The sequence below is a fragment of the Pipra filicauda genome, unplaced genomic scaffold, assembly GCF_003945595.2.
Source record: "Pipra filicauda isolate LSUMZ 115617 unplaced genomic scaffold, ASM394559v2 scaffold1135_size71042_pilon, whole genome shotgun sequence".
Lineage (NCBI taxonomy): Eukaryota > Metazoa > Chordata > Aves > Passeriformes > Pipridae > Pipra > Pipra filicauda.
The window spans coordinates 60,750-71,039 of record NW_024103580.1 but is presented as its reverse complement, the minus strand read 5'-3'; the positions used below and the strand labels follow the sequence as shown (position 1 = coordinate 71,039).

The following is a 10,290-nucleotide window of genomic DNA, read 5'->3' as shown; positions in this document are numbered from 1 at the left end:
CAGGACAGAATTGTACTGTGCAGAGTGGGGGAAAGAGCAGACAGCCCCAACAGGAAGCCAGGGCTGGTAAGGCAGGTCTGGGGAACCCATCCAGACAAAGATTCCCACCTGCAGACTGGAAGCACACTGGGCAAAACTCCCACCGTGGCAAGCTGTGGGAAAGGAAGCAAGTCCTTGTAGAGGTGCCAGCCCAAGTTGTGGGAACAGCATCTACCCCCCTGAATACCCGGGGCTTGGGCTGTATAAAAGTGATAGCCCAGAAGCACAACTTGGGGACCCTCCACCGAGCAGAGCAGGGTGAAGAAGGACCGGTGGGAGCCTCAGGAATCTCCATGGTGTGATATATTTACTTCATCTCTGTCTCTCTCTCACTGGCTTCCCTCCACACCCTTCTTCTCTCTCTTTCCATTTCTTTCTCTGTCTCTCCCTCCTATTTACTGTTAAATCAAAGCTGGACTGCTGACTTTGGCACATGGTCTCCTTTGCAGCTGAATTTGGGCAGAGGTGTCTCTTAATAATGGGAACCTGACAGTATCCATGAGGTTTTACAGTGTGGGAATGGCCACTAGATTCCATGAGGTTCCACAGAGTCACAGGGTCCATTTGGCTTCGTAAGGCTCTGCAGTGTGATAATGGACCCTTGATTCCATGGGTTTGCAAAATGTGTCAGGACTCCTTTGGTTCTAGGAGGCCCCACATATCACAGTGGCCCTTGGTTCCATGAGATTCCACAGTGTCCCAGGAATCCTTTGGTTCCACGAGGCCCTGCAGTGTCACAGTAGCTTTTGAGTGCACGAGGTTCCTCAGTGTCACAATGGTCTCTTGATTCTATGAGGTCCTGAAATGTCTCAGGGCTCCCTTGGTTCCATGAGGCCCTTCATGGCACAATGAACCCTTAATTCCATGAGGTTCCACAGTGTCCAAGAATTCCTTTGATTTCATGAGGCCCTGGAGCACCACAATGGCCCCTTGATTCCATGAGATTCCACAGTGTCCCAGGGCTCCTTTGGCTCCAGAAGGTCCTACAGTGTCACAATGGCCCCTTTACTCCAGGAGGTTCCACAGTGTCCTTGCTGGAACACACAGGGCTGTAATGTTGTCACCCCTGCAGAGCTGCCTCCAGCTCTGGGCTCCAGCACATCAGGGACATGGACCTGTTGGAGCGAGTGCAGAGGGGAGCAGCAAGAGGATCAGAGGGATGGAGCAGCTCTGCTGTGAGGAAAGGCTGAGAGAATTGGGATTGTTGAGGCTGGAGAAAAGAAGGCTTTGGGGTGACCTAATTGTGGCCTTGCAGTGCTTCCCTTCAGGGAGCCAACCAGAAAGATGGAGAGAGACTTTGGACAAGTGCCTGGAGTGACAGGACAAGGGGCATGGCTTCACACTGAGAAAGGGCAGGGTTAGATGGGATATTAGGAAGAATTTCTGGACTGTGATGGTAGTGAGATCCTGGCACAGGTTGCTCAGAGAAGTTCTGGCTGCCCCATCCCTGGAAGTGTTCACGGCCAGGTTGGATGGGGCTCTGAGCTCTGAGTCTAGTGGAAGGTGTCCCTGCTCCTGGAAGGGGGGTTGGACTGAGATGTTCTTTAAGGTCCCTTCCAACCCAAACCATTCCATGATTCTGTGACTGGTGGGGGATGTGGTGGTCGGAGCCAACGGGCACAGAGACCCCAAAATGATGGAGTTTTCCATTCTGGGTGGAGGAAGGAGGGGGCAGCAGAACTGACACCCTGGACTGCTGGTGGTCAGACTATGGTCTGTTTGGGAGACTGGGTGTGAGTGTGGATGTGCTGTAGGGCAGGAAGGCTCTGCAGAGGGATCTGGACAGGCTGGATCAATAAGGCCAAGTGTCAGGGCCTGCCCTTGGCTCCCAACAACCCCCTGGAACGCTCCAGGCTGGGGGCAGAGGGGCTGGAGAGCTGCTCAGCAGGAAGGGACTTGGGGGTGCTGCTTGACAGGGGCTGGATATGAGGCAGAGTGTGCCCAGGGGGGCAAGAAGGCCAAGGGCATGGTGGCCTTTGTGGAGAAGAGTGTGGCCAGCAGGAGCAGAGAACTGATTGCCCCTCTGTGCTGGGCACTGGGGAGGCCCCACCTGGAGTGCTGTGTCCAGTTATGGGCCCTCAGTGCCAAAAGGCCCTTGAGGGGCTGGAGCGTGTCCAGAGAAGGGAACGGAGCTGGGGAAGGCTCTGGAAAACATGTCTGCTGAGGGACGGCTGAGGGAACTGGGCTGGTTGAGTCTGGAGAAGGGGAGGCTCAGGGGGGACCTCATTGCTCTCTGCAATGACCTGAAAGGAGGTTTTAGTGGGGTGGGGGTTGGTCTCTTCTGCAAAGCCTTTAGTGACAGGAAGAGAGGAAATTACCTTAAATTGCATCAGGTGAGGATCAGATTAGATATTAAAAAAACCCTTTTTCCACTGAGAGAGTGTTCAGGCATTGGAACAAGTAGCCCAGGGAGGTGGTGCAGTCTCTGGAAGCATTCAGGTGGCATCTGGATGTGACACTTTGGGATGAGGTTTAGGGGTGATTCTGGTGGTGCTGGGTTGACAGTTGGACTAGAAGATCTGGAAGGTCTCTTCCAACCTTGATGATTCTGTGATTCTCTGACCTGTCATCCCTGTTTGCAGGTTTGTGCTGTAACAAGACCCTGGGGATGTTTTCTCTGTTGGGTCCACAGAGATTGTGTTGTGTGAGCTTTTTTCCTCTACGATCAAAACAAGGAGTAATTAATGCTAAATCCGGCAGGTGGCTTTCAAGTAATAATTTGGTCCAGTTTGTCCAACTGTGTACAAACAGGTAAGGAAAATCTGGAACTTTAGAAGGGTTAGTTTTTTACCTCATTATCAGGATATCCAGGGGTGCACCAAGTGCCTGCCAGTGAGGAGCACAAGAGACCAGGAGACAGTGTCAATATTGTTCTAATGTTAATGTCACTGGAGCACAGAGTGAGATCACATCTGAGTTATGTTTCTTTAATCAGTGATTGGGAATAAAGAGAAAAGCACATAGTTGATGACAGTTTAGGATTTATTTCACACTCTTAACAAGAAGGTATTTTCCAGCTGGACTTTGAATAAGGTTCCATGGTATACTGCAAATTTCTATCTCAAGTTAACAGTCTACTTCTTCCCAAAGAAATTCTCAGCAGCTAACACCCTTTCATCATCTGGCTCTTTCCCTGATGGCTTGGCTTCTTTCCTGTTTTATCCCTTCTCAGCCACTCGTGCCAGAGGCAATATTGAGGAAGGAACTGGGTTTTAAAAAAGACAAAATGCAAGAACTTCCTTCAGGCAGTCAGTTCTTCTGGGCAGGGCCGTCTGACTCCTGGTGTGTTTCCCTCCATGTGCTCAGCACCGGCACAGGGCACACTGAGGGAGGTCTCCAAACTTTCCTGTAGGTGATTCCGTCAAAACTAATCCCCTCCCAGGGCATCACAAGATGATGCTCATCAGCTCTTCCAAGTCAAAGGATACTTTTTCCCCAGGGCAGAAAAGATGGAAACATGTTACCGGTGCAAGAGAGGGACAGCGGAGACCCATCCTCTGCCATGGGGGCGGTGACCCAGACTCCCTGTTTGTCCTCTAGTCCCTCTGGGAGCCCTGAGGTTTCCCTCTGGTCCCCTCTGGCTCCCTGTGCTTGGAAAGCCTTCCAAATCCATTCTGGTGAGGGGAGGTGGTGATGCAGCAACAGCAGACACCTCGTGGGATGCCTGGACACCCCTGGGGAGGCAGAGCTGGGGCCACTCATTCTGTGCCCGATCCTGGCTGGGTGCTGGGGGGACTGCCCTGAGGAGAGACCAATGAGGCTTCTCCTGGGGAAAGCCTCAGCCAGAGCTCAACTTCCCAAACAAGGCTGGGGCTGGGGGTGTGCCGAGGGGGAAGTTGTCCTGCAGGCAGCAGGGCAGGACAAGCAGGACGCAGTCTGCTCAGGAGAGTTTCTTTTTTGTGATAACATCCACGACTGGAAAGCTCCCCAGACAGCCACCAAGGATGACATCACAGGGATGATGTGATGTCATGGGGATGATGTGACAGGAAGGATGTGGTGTCGTATGATGGATGTGATGTCATAGAGGAGATGTTATGTCATAGGAAGGATGTGATGTCACAGCGAGGATGTGATGTCACTGGAAGCTGTGATGCCACAGAGGAGGATGTGATGTCATAGGAGACATGTGATGTCACAGATGGGGATGTGATGTCACACGGGAGCTTTGAAATCACAGGAAGGATGTGATGTCACAGGGAGGATGTGAAGTCACAAGGGAACTGTGATTTCAGAGAGGATGATGTGATGTCACAAGGAGGATGTGATGTCACTGGCAGGATATGATGGCACAAGGTGGATGTGATGTCACAGGAGAGATGTGATGTCACAGTGGTGATGGATGTCATACTGGAGATGTGATGTCACAGAAGAGGATGTGATGGCACAGAGGAGGATGTGATGTCAAAGGAAGGATGTGGTGTCATATGATGGATGCGACGTCATAGAGGAGATGTGATGTCACAGGGGAGCTGTGATGTCACAGAAGAGGACGTGATGTCACAGGGGACCCCAACAGGTGCTCCATCCCAGTCCCCTCTCCCTGCCATGCCCTCGGGGCTGGGGCCAGGGCTCTGTGCCTGACCTGGGCTGTGCTCTGCACACAGGTTTGCAGTGCAGACTGTTAAAGCCCTGCTGCGCCAGCTGCTGGGTGAGGACGTGTTGATGGTGATCGGTCGCAAGTGTGGCTGGGACATGCTCCTCAAGGCTGACAGCCACCACTATGCAGTGGGTCTGCTGGCCAGGTGAGAGCCCTTTCTCCCCACTGCCCCACACCCCCACAGGTCATTTCTGCCCTGTGCACAGGCCACCCCTCACAGTGCCCGTGTGCTGGGCCAGAGGGCCTTGGCAGCCAGGGATGGCTGAGCAGAGTGGAAAAGGCGGAGAGGGGCGGCTGCACAGGAGGAGCCACCTCCCAAAGTGCCCACGTCCTCTCCTGGGCTGGTGGCCAAAGACCAGGCCTGTGTGAGTCAGTCCCAGGAGAGCTTTGCCCACCTGGCTCAGGGTCTCTGGCACCTTTATTCCCCCTTGCAGGGAGCTGTTAAGAAATCCTCCGTGGATGGCTAATTGCTTGCATCATCTCTGCAGCCACGGCTCCTGCTGCACTGGCCATTCAGTGCAGGCCATGCCTGCAGTGCCACTGTATGGCAACTCTGGCAGCACCAGGAGCAGGGGTTCAGAATCTGTCTGGTTTCAATATTTCAAGTCCTCTGGGAGCACATGGGACAAGAAGACAAGAAGCCCGGGTCCTGGCCCTCTTGGCCGTGAACTCTGCGTGTCCAAACAAAACAGGGGCAGAGGTGGGACCAAGCGGAGTCACTCTGCACCTGCCCTGAGTTCATGGGAATGCAAAGGGAGGATGGACCTTGGCTGAGTGCTTGGAGAGAGAGAAGGTTGTTTCTCCAAGTGGAAATGCACTTGAACCAGCCTGCATGACCAGCCTGTGTTTTCCTCTGGTGGCTGAACACAGCCAGCACATGAGGGGAGGGGAATGTGTGGGATCAGGGCACTGCTTTGGGGCCATGCTGGGAATTCTGGTGCACTAAAAGACAAACACCAAGTGCTGCTCACAAGAGAAGAGGAATAAAAGGGGACACAGAAAAGTGTCGGCAAACAAGTCTCGCAATGGAACTCTGTGTGTGCAGCCTCATTTTCTCCTTCAGCACCCACAGGAGGGGGGGTTAAAAGTGGGAGTTGGGACTTCAAAACTGTTTGAGGGTAAACTGGGGCTTCAGGGAACAATGAAAAAGTGGGAGGAACAGGAAGAAGGGTGGAAAAGGGGGGCTGGTTTTGCAGGTCTGACGGTCCCATGGGGGTCTTTGGGCACAGGGGAGCTGGCAAAAGGGGGGTGGCCCTCCAGAGCTCCCAGCTTACTGTGGGGTGCTGGGGGCTGCTGGATCCAATCTCAGCCTTGGGTTATGCCAACAGTTTCAGTTTAGAGGAATTACAGAGGTGTGACTGAACCACTTTTGTCCCCCAGGTTTTATGATGGCAAATCAGATCTATTGATAGAAATGAATTATTTAGCGTTACAAATGATCAGACAAAACATCTTCATCAGAATTTATTACTGCACAATAGAAACACTAAAACTAACAGGAGTACAGCATAAGATAGGACAGTGCTCTACACTAAAGCAATTGTTGAAGCAATTCTACTCAAGCTGGCACAAAAGTAATAATTCTTAATTAGAGATGGATGGAACTCCCCCAGACCAACTCTCATGGGGAGATCTCTGCTCTCAACCTCCAGCAGTGACCTTGGGGGGGTCCCCAGCCAAGGCAGGAATCTCCACACACCCCCACACAGGAAGGGTTTTGTTGGAAGAAGCTGCCCCTGGGAAAGGGGACTGGCCCTTTGTGGTCGAAAGGGATGGACTGACAGTCACTGGACTCCAGGGGTTGCCTCCCCATCAGGGGCTTCATTTGGGGTGGAAGCAGTGGCCGAAGCTCTTCCCGCAGTCGGGGCACTTGCAGAGCTTCTCTTACTGGTGGGTCCGTTGGTGTTGGGTCAAGGTAGAGCTGTCACTGAAGCTCTTCCCACACTCCCCACACTTGTAGGGCCTCTCCCCGCTGTGGATGCGCCGGTGGGTGATGAGGTGGGACTTCAGTTTGAAGCCCTTCCCGCAGTCGGTGCAGCGGAAGGGCCTCTCATCCGTGTGCGTCCGCTCATGCAGGAGGAGAGTTGAGCTCCTCTGAAACCTCTTCCCACATTCCAAGCACTTGTAGGGCCGTTCCCTGGTGTGGATGAGTTGGTGGGTGTGGAGGGTGGACCTGCAACTGAAGCCCTTCCCACATTCCCCACATGTGTAGGGCCGTTCCCCAGTGTGGATCCGCTGGTGTCTGCGGAGGTTGGAGCTCTGAGTGAAGCTCTTCCCACATTCCCCACACTTGTAGGGCCATTCTCCAGTGTGGATGTGCTTGTGCCGGATCAGGTCGGAGCTGTCACTGAAGCTCTTCCCACATTCCCCACATGTGTAGGGCTGTTCCCCAGTGTGGATGCGCTGGTGTTTGCGGAGGCTGGAGCTCTGAGTGAAGCTCTTCCCACATTCCCCACACGAATAGGGCCGTTCTCCAGTGTGGATATGCTTGTGCAGGATCAGGGTGGAGTTGTCACTGAATCTCTTCCCACATTCCCCACATGAGTAGGGCCGTGCCCCAGTGTGGATGCGCTGGTGTTTGTGGAGGCTGGAGCTCTGAGTGAAGCTCTTCCCACATTCCCCACATGTATAGGGGCGTTCCCCGCTGTGGATGAGCTGGTGTCGGATCAGTCTGAAGCTGTCAGTGAAGCTCTTCCCACATTCCCCACATGAGTAGGGCTGTTCCCCAGTGTGGATGCGCTGGTGTTTGCGAAGGGTGGAGCTCTGCCTGAAGCTCTTCCCACATTCCCCACACGTGTAGGGCCGTTCCCCAGTGTGGATGTGCTGGTGGCGAAGGAAGGTGGCGCTTGTCCTGAAGCTCTTCCCACATTCCAAGCACCTGAAGGGCTTCTCCCTGCTGGGAGGCTGCTCAGGGACCACCAGCTCAGAGCTCCCCCTCAAGCTCCAGCTGCCTTCCCGGCACAGGCTGGCTCTTTCCTCCTCAGAGCACCCTGGGATGGCTTTGGAGCCCCTCCTGCGGGGGGATCTCCGGCCCTTTTTGCGAAAGCATGCTCGCCGAACAGAGATTGCTACGAATAGTATTCCGAAGTCTACAGGGCAGAGGAAAGTAGAGGGTAGTAGATTGAGCTTAGAGAGAGCGCCAGGGAGCCCTTCAAAACGGCCTCTCCCACCAGGGTCTCACGGGGGGATTTGTCCTCCGGGCTCTCCGTCCTCACCTCGGGGCCTGGGGCAGGAAGCAAGAAGGACAGGAGGGGATTTGCCTCCGGCCCACAGGGAAGGCCAAGGACATCCCCCCAACTCCGGCCCCGGCAGGACGGCGGCGCCAGCGGGGTTGTCCTGCAGCCGGGGCCATGCTCGGCTGACAGAGCCAGCACAACACCCGCCCAAAGGGACACTGCCTTCCTCCTCACCTGCCTGGGGGGACCAAGGCATCTTCCTCTTCCTCGCAGCCTCCTCCTCCATCCGCCCAAGCTTTGGGAAGGACAAATCCTGATGGGGGGAAAACAAGGGCTGAGCACGTTGGCTTGGGGGTTCCTCCTGCCCAAGTCCATCTCTAGAACTCACCGGGCATCCTGTGACCATAAAAACCTCCCAAACACCAAGATTCAGCCCAGAAAAACTCAAACCTCTGAGATTCAGGCAAAAACCCTCTCAAAAATAGCAAGAAGACCCTCGTCCCCCAAACTGCAAAAAGTTGAGATTCAGCTAAAAAACTACTCCAAAATATGAAGGTTAACCCAAAGAAATTCTCCCAGGAGTTACCCCTCTCTGGTCTGTCGCCTCTGCGGTTGGGAACAGATTCCCTCTCTGCGATGCTGGGGGTCCCAGTCAGGGATGCTGGGAGTGTTGGGGGTCCCAAGGGTCCCTTCTCCTCTGACTCTCGCTTTCAGGATGCCGTGTTCCCAGACATTCCCCCTCTCCAGGTTCTCCACTTTGTTGTCCCAGGGATCCCAGGGGTCCCCACTGTCCAGGTTCCCCCTTCTCCGTGCTCCCCCCTTCAGGCTCCCGGGGGTCCCAGGGCTCCTCCCTCTCCGTGCTCCCCCCTCCAGGCTGCCGGGGGTCCCCCAGCTCTGCCATCTCCCCGCTCCGCCCTCCACACTCAGCAGCTCCCGGGCTCCACACCCACCCCCAGCACTCCCGGGGGCCCCAAACCCGCTGTGTCCCCCCCGCCGGCACCGGGCTGACAATGGAGCCGGCGGGGCCTGACCCAGCAACACCAACCCCCACCGCGGGGGAGGACCCACATCCCCCCACCCACCGCCGGGGCTCTGCCCCCAACCCAGCCCAGCACCCCCAAAAAACACCTCCTGCCCACCCCCAACAACCCCCAAGGGCACAGCCCTGCACAAGGGTCGGCTGGGCCCAAGGCAACCAAACAGCCCCACAGGCGGGGGGACAACAGAGGTGGCCCCAGGGCAAAGAGAGCAGGGAGCGGATCGGGCCCTCTGACACGTGGGTGTGCTCAGGATTCAGCCTGACCAGGGGCAATTTGGCACCAACAGCACGGCCCTGACCGCTGGCTCAGCACAGGGGGCCCGAGCTCCCCCCTCTCCAGGCTCTCGGGGCTCTCGCAGCTCCCCCCTCTCTCCAGCCTCCCCCGCTCTCCAAGGATCAAGGCAAGTCACCCTGTCCCTTGGCTCTCTCTCTGCCAGCTCAGTGTGGGGCACACGGGCTGGGGGTCCCTCCCAAGCCCCCCGGGCAGCCGGCGTTGGCTGGGGGGATGTGAGGGCTGGGCCTGCTCAGCACAGCCCCGGCCTCGTGCCCAGCACCTCTTTCCTGACCCACACAAGACCTTCCCGGCCCCCCCAGGGCTCCCCTGCTGCTGCCTCTGCTCCTGGCCCTGCCTTTGCTGCTCCCTTGGCTGGGGCAGCGGCTGCAGGGGGGGATGGCAGCAGCTTCAGCTCCATGGCACTTCCTGGGGGGAGCTCAGCCCGGGGGGACGGGCAGGGACCTGATGGGGATGGACAGGGGCCCAGCAGGGACAGACAGGGCCTGCAGGGGAAGGCACAGGGACAACCTGGACCCCCACACTGACACCGCTGTCTCTGCTCCTCCTTGCAGGCTCCGTGGCCAGGCACAGTTTGTGTTCCTGGGTGCCCACCATCTCAGCACTTGGAGACGCTCAAATCAGTGCCCGCAGCTCTGCAGCAAAGCCCCAGCTCACCTGGCACACAGGGGATGGACACAGCACCTGCTCGGGGATGGGCATTCACAGCTTTGTCCCTTCCCCACCACGGGGCTCTCCTTCCTCAGCAGCACCTCTGCCTTGCACTTATTCTCAGCCTCACCTCAGGGACAGCTCTGGGCTCACCTCCGCGCCACTTCTCAGCCTCACCTCAGGGCCTGGGCTCAAGGACAGGAACCTGCAGGGAGGGGACATCAGGTGCAAGCTGAGGGCTGCCTGCTTGCACTGGCCTCTGGGCTTCTTTCTCCTTCTACAACCAGCCCAGAACTCAGCCTGCTTTTCTAACACCACACATTTACAGACTAACCTTGGAGATAGATATGGACAGACATCTCTCTCACCCTGGGGATAGAGCCTCAAGCATGTGCTGCCATAGGAATGGGAATCACAGAATCACAGAATCAGCCACGTTGGAAAAGACCTCCGAGATCATCAAGTCCAACCCTGGATCCAACCCCGCCGTGCT

At 56.1% G+C, this 10,290-nt stretch overlaps 1 pseudogene; it reads right to left on the bottom strand.

Moving 5' to 3' along the window:
- Nucleotides 1-6,460: 6,460 nt before the first annotated feature.
- On the bottom strand, nucleotides 6,461-7,564 carry LOC120323674 (annotated as a pseudogene).
- Nucleotides 7,565-10,290: the final 2,726 nt, after the last annotated feature.